Source organism: Mytilus californianus, unplaced genomic scaffold (assembly GCF_021869535.1).
Source record: "Mytilus californianus isolate M0D057914Y unplaced genomic scaffold, xbMytCali1.0.p SCAF_1, whole genome shotgun sequence".
In the NCBI taxonomy this organism is placed as follows: Eukaryota; Metazoa; Mollusca; class Bivalvia; order Mytilida; family Mytilidae; genus Mytilus; species Mytilus californianus.
This window is the reverse complement of record NW_026262581.1, coordinates 20,014,163-20,027,925: the sequence shown is the minus strand read 5'-3', so window position 1 is coordinate 20,027,925 and position 13,763 is coordinate 20,014,163.

Genomic DNA, 13,763 nt, shown 5'->3' with positions numbered 1-13,763 from the left:
GTCAAATCATTTAAAGAAAAGACTGGCAAACAATATCCGACAAAGAATGTTTGTTATAATTGCGGATAAACCGGTCATGCTTTTTCAACATGCCGTCATGGACATAAGATTCAATGTAGGTGATGTGAACACTTTGACCACAAGGCAAATACATATTATTTTGGACGATAGGATAATGGCAATGCATGGTAAAAAAGTACTGACAAAACTAAAAATTTGTTTGAAATTTTGTCTGAAATATGTGATGAATGTAACCAATGCTATTGTTCCTGCAAAAAGTATGATACACAGACTTTGCAAGTTTTATTTGGCAAAATAAGAACTGAAAACAAAATTGAAAGTTAGTGATTTTGTTTGATAATAAAAATATAAAACAGAAAGAATTTAAAGTTAAAAATACAAACAAATGTACTAGAGAAAAAAACACTTATTTTGGATTAAGCAAAGCTGGTCTTTAAAATATCCTTTCCAAATGTAAGAAAGCTTTTATCAAAATTAGATGAAATAAAACTCTTTACAAACCAAAGAGATAATACACAAATTTTGGTCTTTGTAAAACATTTTTAATTATCTCTGAAAACGGACTTTGGTTTGATTGAGGTAAACACAGAATAAATCAGAGGGAAGAATAGTTGCTTATATTTCAAATTCACTTAATTATAAAAGACGTATATTTCTTGAGATGAGTGGCTTAGAAACTATTTGGATCCAAATTGAATTTAAAACACTAAATCTTTTCTAATATGCTATATATGTATATAGACCCCCTGATATGCCAAATATTCAGATTTTATTCATTGAAGTGTACAGGTATAGCTTTTTATTAAAAAAAAAGCAAACAAACAAAACAAGATTTGTTAATTAAACAAAACGAACAGACAACACTAGTTATTTTGCATTTGCGTGTCACGTAGTGTAGGTGAATTACATAATCAAAACCAAAATGAACATTTAGCCGAATATTTGGATGGACTTACATCATCCAGCTCTGTTCTAATTGTTGGAAGAGATTTTTTTTCTGTTTTCATATGGTCCGGTCATTACGAATATATTTCATGATTACTGACAGATTAAAAACATCAAATACAAGAAGTTTTTGTACAGAACATTCATTGGTCAGTTGTAAATAAGGTCTGTATAGGGTTTTAATTTACTCATTTATGAAATAAAAAATCGTTATTTTGAAAAGTTCGAATTCAAAAAATTTAATTTACCCCTTAGTTTTATAAAACTATCCTATGGTGCTAACGTAAAGCTACATGACAATTAAATTTTAAATAATTAAATGATGTACTGCCATTTATTCGGACCGTTTTTCATGCAGTTATGGAACTGTTATTTGTAAATATCAGTCTGATTACTGTTCAACTATCATCTAAGTTGAATATATTTAGATTCGTCCATTTCAGGGGAATAAGGCTTCTGCAAGTGCATTTTTGAGTATTCTTCTTACGTTCTGACGGTTTGGAAATCAGTAAAAAATTGATGATAAGTTAATATTGGTATTAAAAGACTTCCTCACAAAAAAGGCTGTTCAAAACCCAATGCACTTCGAGCTCTAGAATCTGAACATCCCTTTTTGTTAAATAAAAACTTATCATTGAAATTGTACTATATTAACAACATGGATAACCATTTTAAAAATTTTAATGATAATGTGCAATCAAAAGTCCCTAGCCATATTGAATTTAAAATATCTTTTATCAAACTTGATGAAACAAAATCTGTGCGTCATAAATTAGATATATCAAAAGCTAAAGGTTTTGATAACACTGAGCCGTTTTTTTTTGTCGTCTGTAGAAATAATGGCCCCATGTATGATGCATTACATATTTAATTAAAAACCAATTGTTCAGAGAACAATTGAAAGTCTTTCCACCCGAAACGATATATTTTGATGTGAAAAATATTAAAACTCGGTTAGAAATGTAATTTTCAGCGCCAAATGATAGCTTATTATACGCTGAATTTAAAAATATATGGTTTCTATACATTTTTGTTTGAAATAAGGGAGATAATTTGTTACTTCCGGTTTGAAAAAGGTCACTTCCGGTATCATTTGATTGTTTACTTGACACTGATTCCAAAAATATATGGTTCTATGTACTTTTACATTAAATATGGACAAAAAATAGCTACTTCCGGTTTACAAAAGGTCATTTCCAGTTGATTTCTTCAAGGTCATATGGCTTGCAACTTAAAGCACAAAGTACCATAGCTTTATCAGGCATACATTAAAAGTTAAAGCAAAGGTCAAAATCTAGAACGTCAAATCAAACTTTGACCTTGACCCCAATTTCAAGGTCATGAAACAAGGGCCTCAAATAAAAACACTCTAGGTCTTTACTATATATTGTTAATGAGTTATATTACCATACAGCTAATATTAGATATAAAAGAGGCGAAAACTCCCATTAAATGTCTACATACCCTTTCAACTAAAATTTACGTGTTACGACATGTCGCAACTAACAATTCTGTAAAAATATTTTGTCGATATCTTATACAATCTCTGAAAATAAGTGATAATAAGCCAAAATCAAAATTTAGAATATGACCTTGACCTTTGACCTTGACCTTATTTTCTTTTTTTTGGACCGAGGACCTCAAATCAAAAGACCTCAGGTCTCTATAAGTTATGGTTTTTCAGTTACAAATGCACATCACTTATATCAAATGCATAAGGGGAAATAACTCTCATATGGAGTCTCCGGATAGCTTCGGTCAAAATTAATCAAATCATCCTGAGGATATAACGAGCAATTTGGTAAAATAAATTAGTCGGTTTCTTATGCGGTTGCGACGTATAAGTAATAACAAGAAAAACAGTGTTTGGGAAGGTAACTCTTACATCGAAAAGTTTTTGGTTACGCGGTGTCAGTTTCAAAAGCGTATTAACTGTTCGATATCATTTACCATATGTCTAAGCGACATCTTGCGAAACAAAAAAACAGCGAAGGAAAAAAAATTAGGCGGAAGAAAAAAAAAAAATAATAATAATCAGAAGAAAACCAATAGGTCTTTCCACGGAAAAGTGGAAAGACCTAATAAACCCCAGCATAATTGAAGGGCCCTTTCTTTTTCATTCAAGAATTCTTAAATCATTCCTCCTTTCATAGGTGGTGATAAAATGACATCAGGAAATTACCGACCAATTCCAATATTGCACACACTCTCTAAAATTTTTGAGAAACATGTTGCTTTTCATTTATACTTATATCTATCAAAATATAATTTACTACACAAATCACAATTCTGCTTTCGCTCAAAGCGCTCATGCCATACAGCCTTTGCCAATTTAATAGACAATTGGTTGACAAATATGGACACTGGTAATCTGATTGGCTGTATATTTTTAGATCTAAAGAAGGTTATGATATGGTGGATCATGATATGCTTTGTCAAAAATTGAGCTGCTACAAGATCTCAAAATTTTCACTTCGTTGAACCTTATCTTTCTTTATGAACACACAGGGTTTGTGTAAGACATATTATGTCCACTCTAAACCTGTGAAATTTGGAGTGCATCAAGTGGTTCCCTTTATTGTTAATTTTGTGTATTAATGATTTACCATTACAACATATTGTCAGTCAAATTGACATGTATGCTGATGACACAAAATTACACTGTGTTGGTAATAGTAACCATGGTATCGAAAATAATTTAAATAATTATCTCTGTTTAGTAAATATTTGGTGCAACAAGGTCAAAATATTAACAAATCCTTCAAAAACCACAATTATATCTATAGGTAATCCACAGAGAAAAATATATTGGACAAACAAATAAAGGTTAGTTAAGATAATAAAACTATTCAAACGGTGCATACACAAAAGGTATTAGAATTAAAAATAAATCACCACCTTACTTGGAGAGACAAGTTAATCAAATTTCTAAATTCATAAGCTCAAAATTATTCATTTTTGCAAAAATCAATAAATACTTACATCACAAAAGTGTAAAATTTCATTTTATAACTCATATATTCTTCAAATATTTGACTGCTGTTTCACAGCATGTGGTAATTGCAATGACGAATACCATCAGATATTAAAACAACTAAAGAAAGGAGCAGATTTAATTAGATGTTCCTTTTTTTATAAGTATACAACAGATACAGTAAAGCATGCTTCATATCTTGACTTACATCTAGAAATTGACAATGAGGGTCGGTTGAAAACAAAATTTTACGACAGAAGAGATGATTTCAGCTTCTCAATTATGAACTTTCCATTTCTATTTAGCAACATTTAAGCAGCGCCTGCATACGGAGTATATATCTCCCAGTTGATCATGTTGATACGATATTTCCTATCATGATCTCCTTGATAGAGGATTGCTTCTACCAAGGAAGCTATTAAACCAAGAGTTCCAAGTGGTGAAGTTGAAATCATCCCTTCGTAGACTTTACGGGCGCCATCACGAGTTGGTTGCCCGTTATGGAATATCCGTTTCACAGATGATAGCGAATATGTTCCAAATATCTTAATTATAATCCCGTCCCCTTATTACCGGGTTTGTACTAACATGAGCAACATGACAGATTGCACATGTGGAGCAGGATCTTATTAACCTTCCAGAGCACCTGAGATCATCCCCAGTTGTTGACGGGGTTCGTGTTGCTCAGTCTTTAGTTTTCTATGTTGTGTTTTGTGTATTATTGATTGTCTGATGGTCTGTTGGTCTTTTTTAGCCATGGCGTTGTCAGTTTATTTTTGATATCACTTTGGTATCTTTCGCCTCGCATTTACACCATCGAAAGAACTTTTTGACGGATTAAATTGGTCATGTTTACAAGACAGAATTTTGTATCATTAACTAACTCTAGTATATAAAAACTTGTATGATAAAACACCTGATTATCTGAAAAAAGTTGTGAGTTTAGAACTCTAAAATTTAGGAAGGAAATTCAGGAAGGAAATTTAAGATATGCCTAAAAAACAATTTGGTAGTTATTCGGCCAAACACGAATATAATGCAAAAATCGTGTGCATACAGTTCTGCGATTCTATGGAATAGCTTACCAACGAACATAAAAACATCAACATCTTTATGTTTATTTAAATGTATATGCTTCTCCGTCAAGCCACACAAATATAGTTTATTAATTAACATGAACACTATGAAAGATATTAATCTGCTTGTTTGTTTTTGTTTTTGTTTATGTTGTATGTACTATTATATCATTTTGTACTTCGCTTCATGATGGCCAAAGTAAGATTAGTGAAAACTAATTGGGTTACCCTTTTTAAATAAAGAATATTGTCATTATTACACTAAAAATAAACTACAGAAAAAACTGAAAATCTCAAAATTTAGATATGAACAATTAACTTATTTAAAATCTTATTAAATTGCCCTCTATCTATGTCGTAACGTATGACAAAATCTATCGGTTGTTTCAATTGTTTATAGTTTTACTTCCAGTATATGCATAAAATAATTGCTACTGGACGTTAGGCAAGCAACAATAAATCAATCAATCTTATCGAAATTTTGAATACTAGCTAGGTATGCTGTTGGTTAAAATGCTCATTTTAAATATTCTAATTTCAGTAAATCAACTTACAAAATGAACTTCCGCAGTATTTGATGTAGCTCGGGACATTGGTTGTGAAATAAGAAATCGATATAACTAAATTCTTTTTTCTATTTGAATAGTAAATAACCGAAGAAATAAGTCCTCACTTACAATCAGAAAACTTAAACACTTCCTACCATTTCATTGTACGTTTGTAATTTCCAATATCTGTCATGTCTAAAACACAATTTATCAATATTTCTAAAGATATAAAAAATTCCTATATCACTTTGGCTATTACATAACTGATAAGCCTAGCACGGAAAGCCTTCATTAATTATATACCTTGCACTGATTATGAAATCGATTCTTCGATAGGATATTTAAGTCTTTACACTTTACAATATTCTTAATTTGTAAAAGAATGATAATTTCTTTCTTCATGATAAGTAACCACAACGCTCGTTTTTAATACATGCAAAGACACTAATATTCACAAAATAAATAAAAGTCACTATGCATTAAAAACAATGACATTATTCATGCACAAATATTGTGTAAATACTATATTTCACAATTGCTGTGACGTCAATTAATTCATGATTTGTGGTTTCGTTATCTGGAATCAATACTTCTTAAATTGTATTCACCAAATTTTATTCACATGCAGAATTCTACTTTGTTCATTTTGTTTCTAAATTAATTTAACCATGGCCAATAATGTTTTTTTTTCTTAAAACCCGCGTTAAGGTCAATTCCTTCTGCGACCGGATTTAAATCTAAAAAATATAAATTTTAAACAGTTGTGCGTTTGAAGGTAATGTACAATATACCTTTTAAATGTGATTCGTTATGTATAAATTAAAATGAATTGAATATTTTTCGTCTGATTGGTAAGTCATCAAGTTAAACTGTTACTGCCAACAACGCCAGCTGAGTTGTACGAAGCTTACCGGTATTTCGTTTGTCCCACGTAAGTTAATATATTGCAAAGACGTGTCTAATTAACGAATTTTGATTTATATTTTGTGCTTAAAATCTATATATAAATAATTTTTAACATTGTCATTGTAGTCTTAATAAATTGTATGTTGAAATATAGCCACTGTTTAACAGAAATATTATTCCGGTATGACGGGAAGGGAGTATACATTTGTAAAATTAATGTAAAATTTTAATTCAGTTCAGTTTTTGGATCACATGACTTGATCACCAACTTGAACTTTTCTCAAAACTTTGCATCCGTTGTCTCTCAAACTTCTGGGCAAATTGGAACCAAAGTTGGCCACAATCATCTTTGCGGTATCTAGGTTACGAAAATTGTCGGATTATTTCGAATACCATCTAACATGACCACCACGAATAAAAAAGAACATAAAGGTAAAATCCAAGTTTTGTTTATATTATTATTGACCATTATAGATAAAAAAAAAATCCGTCGTAGCAGAAATGTGTTGAATGTCAAAATCTACGGTTCATTTGAAAACAAATTTCACACCGCTCGTTATAGGAGTTATTGCCGGTTAATGAAGATATTTACCAATTTTTTTGTAAAGATGTTGGCAGTAATTGTTTAAAGTGTAATAGGTAAAAATAAAACTACAATGATATTCCGTTTTTATAAGAATTCTACAGATACAGTCGAACTTCAAAATATATCTTTTTATCTATGTAAGAATTATGTAAACATTTTAATCAATTAGTGATAACGAAATCCGAGACTTTATTATTTACCAGTTAATCATAAATTACATTCATTGAAATCATAATATGTCACTACATGACGGATCATGAGGGTCTAGGTTTGGCGTCCCTCATTTTTATATTCTTCCATTTTTTAAGCCATTTTTCTCTATTTTTTATTTTTTTGGCCCATTATTATCTATTCTTATATTTTTAAAACATCCCAATATTCATGTTATTCTCTATTCTTCATTTTTGGGGCCTATTTTCTCAATTCTTTATGCTTTGGACCATCATTCTGTAGTATTGGCCCATCATTATTTATTGTGTAAACCGCATACAGACCCTCGATCATGGCCGCAAACTGTTATTCATAACAAAACAGAAACAAGTCGGCAATTAAAGGGGCGCAATTACTGCCCTTAGGAATGCTTAAAACCTGTTGAAAAAAGTCAACTGAGCAAACAATGAAGCTGCACACCTACAATCAATTAAGAAACGTACTATTCAGATTAATATAACTTGAAACTGAGTAAAGTATATGATTGACATATAAACATTAAATACAAAGTACTGACGTTTTATCGTCTGCCTAAACATTTCCTTCAATAAATTTCTAAAGTTGCATGACTAGTTTTTTTTTCATTGATATAATTATGAAATATTCGAAAATATTGGCGCTCGCTAAAAGAAAATTCTTACGCCTCTAAAAATATAACATTTTGGAGGAGAAATGAAAATACCATTTTCACTCGCTCCTCTTTTCGTAGTAGTCCAATGAAATAGAAATTAACATGGGATGGCCGATTTCCTTTCCATTTTATTCGTTTCAAATGTTTATTTGTTTTGTCATGCCTTGGAAATTGAATGGATACACTCTGTCGGTTTATGTCATATCTATATTTATCATACATTTTGTAGTTCCAAATGTCTTAATACATATCTTAACAAGTGCATATTCACAAATTAATACGAGTGTTAACCGTGACATTCTGCGGAAAAAAATCAATAACAGGTATGCATTTATTTATTAAAATATACCATATGTTGATAAGATACGAATAATTTTATGATTCAAAATGATTATTCCGTGAAAATATGAACAGTCACTTGACAATTAAAACTTGGGTCAAAAGTTCAAATGAGGGATCAGATCAAAAGTATCACATTAATTATTGATTTACTCGGTACATCAATAGTTTTTTTTCAACGTTACTTCCATTAAATATAAAACCTTGGGAGTGAAGTCTTTCAACCTTTTTTAACATGATTTTTTGTTGATTGGTTAGTTGACAACATTTTTTGAATAGCACAAGTTACAAGTTCTTCACATAGATTGGCTGGTTTGAATGGTTGGTAGGTAGGTTAATTGATTGATTATAAGTTTGCATAATGTCATATTTGACGAATTTTGCCTTCATTTATGGATTGATTTCTTTGATTCGGTGGCTTGATTGAATGATTTATTGATTGATTTTCAGTTTCTAAACAAACAAAAAAACAAAAAACAGGGCTCCTATGTCACAGTCGTTGAACATATTTTATCTGTCCATGTTTTTTTGTTTGGGTTCTTCAATACTTTTGATAAATATCTTACAGTAATGAAGGCTTAATTAAGACAGCTTACTATGCAATTTTCAATATAATTAATACTTCCAAGGGGCAGTACCCCTTTAAAAATAGTTAATCGACAACGATTTTCAAACTTGTCCGAGACATTGCTGATAGAAACCTTTATTATAAATTTGATAAAAATCTGGGAAGAAGGTGAGAGCGCTTACAATGCAATTTTATAATAATTTATATTTCCAAGGGGCAAAACTCTTTTGATAAAAATGATCGGAACTGATGTTCGAACTTGTCTGAGAGATTGCTGTACAGATATAAATCTATGATGGTAGTTTTATAAAAATCTGGCAAGAATTGTACACGAGACAGATTACACGACCGGACGGACAGACACAATTACGCACGGACGCCTAGACGAACGGATGCCCGGTTTTTCTATGTCCCCCGCAACGCATCGTCTTTCGGGACAAACATCATATTGATCGATTGATTTATTCATTGTTGCTGTGACGTCAAATGGAAAATATTTAACGCACATTCTTTGCTCACAAAATGATAGATACCCGCTTCTCTAGATAAAGAGGCAGGCCGGGAACCAGTTTCTTTATTGTAAAAATACATGTGTTTGGGTTTCTAGCAGCTAGCGGAAAAAGAAGTAGGGCATTGATCTCCTTAAATGACAGGTGCATTAAGTTTATCTGTATTCAAATCTTGTATTTTTTTTTATAAATATGCTAGGATGTAACACCTGTCTCTTTTTCTTTTCATAAGTTTGGGTCCTCAGTGCTCTTCAACTATGTTTTTTATATGAAAAGCTTAACTTTTTTGTATTAGAGCGTCTCTGATGAGTCTTTTGAAGACGAAAACGCGCCTGGCGTAGAAATTTTAAAGCCTGGTACTTTACGAGTTTATTTCTCTACCAAAAGATATCCTTGCATTTTTCTTTATAGATGTAAATGGGAAAAAGCAAGTATTCATTCTTGATTTCATTTTATTTATTTTCTGTTTTTCTAGAAATCTTCGACATTATATTTCATCTATTTGTTGTGTGTGTATTTTGTTTTCGTTGTTATTTAAAATCGGAAATGGATCTTATCACTTGTAATTGTTGTTTTATTGTCTAGTATGTGAAAATGAAAAATTCCTTCGCATTTTCTTTTTCAGTTTTTCCTAGAAAATCGTCCCAGTGTTTTCTATTATGAAACTGATCCCAGTACGGTCTCTCTTTTGTAGAAGGGGATCATTTTACCTGTTTTTCTGAGTAAAATATTTTAGTTGAATATTCGTCAGTGGAACTCAAACAAACAATTTATCAATAAAATTAGTCAATAAGAAATAGGTATCTCTTTACGTTATGCGAACTGTCAATAAACCAATCAATGAATCATTCCACCAATCAATCAACTAACACTCCTATCGACCAACCAACAAACCAATATGAAGAATTTGTCACTTGATAGTCTGCAAACATTTTATCAAGCAATCAACCAACACAGCAATAAACCAAAATCAAAATTTGTATTAAAAATATATATATATATATAGTTACCCTTTTTTATTTAAATATCACCATAATATAAAAATCAAATTTTCCACGAGATTTTACATTATATGTTTGTTAGTATTATAACAAATAACAATACATAACTTATCTAAAAAATATTAAAGGTATCAATTTTAATTAATGTTTAGAAAACAGCTGTTGAATTGCTAGAAATACTGAGATTATCAATTGTCTTATTTACATGCATTTTGTTTTGTTATAAAGATCGGAAAACTATCATGTATTTTCTGTTAATAATAACATTTCTAAAAATTTGATCGTTTAGTTGCGTTATATTTGAAATAGCAAATATCAAATTGCGTGTTCTCGATTGTGTACTATAACATGTATAAACTAATTACTTATAATAAGTCTACAATTGAAAGAGTACTAATTAACCTATTATCTGTAATTCCCAGTAACGAACTTAATAATATAGATATACTAGATAGTCAGGAGTGTTTAAGAACATTTGTTGTTCGACCTGTTAGTCAAATGCGTTTTGTTAAAATATACCTTTTCACTTTTTTTGGTCTTTTGGAAAATGTTGTTTGTGCTATATTAAGACCCCTCTAACAAGAAATTTGTTTTGCATGCACACGTATAAAAATTGCGGTTTTTATCCAACGCATTAATAGGTTTGAACGTTGTTTTCAATTTAGACTTGTTTATATTTTTTCGTTTGGGCTTGTATTATATTTGCCTTCGGGTTTATATGATCCGTTCATCCTATTTTGACTCCTCAAAATTCAAGAGTCTATCCTAAATTGAGGTAAATTGTATGGCTTTCCAAATACCGTTTTGATTCCTAACATCACTGAAGAGACATTAATTGTCGAAATCCGGATATGGTGTACAAAAACCTTTGCACCTTTTGTTTGCGGTATACCATCTTTTCCGCAAGTTAATGGTTTTCTGTTTAGTATTAAATTTATAATTAAGATCCATTTATTACATCGGTGATCCGTTTATTTGGCAATCGCCAATGGCAGTCAGCAGGGTTTAAGAACATTTGTTGTTCGACCTGTTAGTCAAATGCGTTTTGTTAAAATATACTTTTTCACTTTTTTTGGTCTTTTGGAAAATGTTGTTTGTGCTGCATTTAGACCCCTCTAACAAGAAATTTGTTTTGCATGCACACGTATAAAAATTGCGGTTTTTATCCAACGCATTAATAGGTTTGAACGTTGTTTTCAATTTAGACTTGTTTATACTAGATATATATATATCATGAATTTTTGCACCTCATGTTTGCGGTATACCATCTTCTCCGCAAGTTTATTGTTTTCTGTTTGGTATTAAATTATTAATTAAGATCCATGTTACATCTCGTAATCAATTTATTTGGCAATCGTCTATGGCAGACAGCAGGGTTTAAGATCATCAGTTGTTCGATCTGTTAGTCAAATGCGTTTTGTTAAAATATACTTTTCACTTTTTTGGTCTTTCGGAAAATGTTGTTTGTGCTGTATTTAGACCCCTCTACCAAGAAATTTGTTTTACATGCACACGTATAAAAATTGCGGTTTTTATCCAACGCAATCATAGGTTTGAACGTTGTTTTCAATTTAGACTTGTTTATATCATGAATATATATACACATATTTAGAATATAAACTCGTTTTGAGATTCCATTGGAAATGATCTTATAAATAACGCTTTACTAGAGTAAATTTTTTCAATGTTGAATTATGCTAGATTATTCTTCACTTATTTGTCAAATCCGTATTCAACTTAGATATTGTTTTAAGGTTTTGATAAATATCATAACAATTGATTGAGCGTCTCATCTCCCGATTGACAGAGGTATATGAAGGTATTTCATGTAGAAGAAAGACACAGAACTCTGATCTTTTGTACATAAAATGTAACGTTGGACATTACTTTTTTGCGTAAAGATGGGTTAATTTAATGAAATAATTTTTGGTATTTTAAATTCCGGTTCCGATTTTTCATAATTTTCAAGCCTATTAAACTAAATTTCATCTAAAAATCACTATATTTTTATCGAGCTGCTCAGTTTACGCACATAATTTTATGATAATCTATATCAAATTGGAACTCGTACCAACATCGTGCGCAACGTCAGTGTTAACGCGATCGACTTCTAGCAAAAATGACCGCTTTAACAGGTGCTGTTATTCGTATTAATCATGTAGTAGTTCAGTTAGATTTTTGTTACATGTTATAATTCTCACTGTAACATTGAAATAAAGAATAACAATAAAAACGGAGCTCATTTGATTTTTTTTAGGGCGTGCAATGATTTTGAGCGATAATGATATACACCGCACCTATTTTACCCATTACAACCCAGCAACATGTATCATACAATATTAAAATTTTAGATTCATTGATTTAAAAATTTTTTTTCCGATTCTCATTGTATCAAAGATGAGGTCATGTAGAACTACGAACATGACATGAAAATCCTAGCAAGTAACTCACGCTCATTAATACTATCGACTTAATATAACTTCATTTTATGAAATACCTCGGAAAAAAACATCCCCGTAATAAAACAAGTACAAAAGTAGCACGTCTCCCGGGTCCCAAATCGCACATTCATACCAAGTGACATTGTATTAAAAAATGTGTACCCACATTAATCATCCAGAAACTAAAAAAATGCAAATCAAATGCCTATATTTAGCAGCTGCCGCAATGAAATTAAAACAAACTTGAAATCTATGAGATCCTTTATCTTATATGTATATTTCATCATAATGAGTTTAATTTTTGGACTAAAGACGTGAAAATCAAGAAAAAAACACTTTTTCCATAAAACAAGTTTCAAGAACAGCAACCGTGATCATATTAATTGGTTTTACTTTAAACCATTGATCGTTTTGATCAAATATAGAAAACGCAAGATCGTCAGATAAAAAATGTGTGTACCGAGAGTTGGACAGACACGGCAAAGATTAAATGCTCCCGCAAACTTTTCCGGTTTATGAGACCGTTAGATTGATAATGATCATTGAAATGTATTTTTTACAACTTACATCAAACTTATTTAAATTTATACGAATTAAGCTAGAAACAGACTTCATGATAACATACATATACATGATATTACTATAAAAACACTGGCGTCTAACAAATTATTACTGTCATACCACACCTGTTAAACACACATATAAATATAATTTATTGTATCTCGATGTTCAATTTTTGCGTTTCTAAGAAAAAGACCAAATCACATTCGGAGAACTTGAAACACATGGAACTTTCAAGTTGAATATAGAAATAGCATATCACTTTATTTTTTCAAATATGTTATTATAATAAGTAAATGATTTTCTAGTTGACAGGCATTCAACAAATTTCTTAAACATTTATAGATAAATAAGCTTAACATTTAAAGAATTTTTTTTATGATTTGTTCATGTTGTGACTTGAACAATAACAAATTTTTATCTTTTGATTATTCTTATATCTCTTTC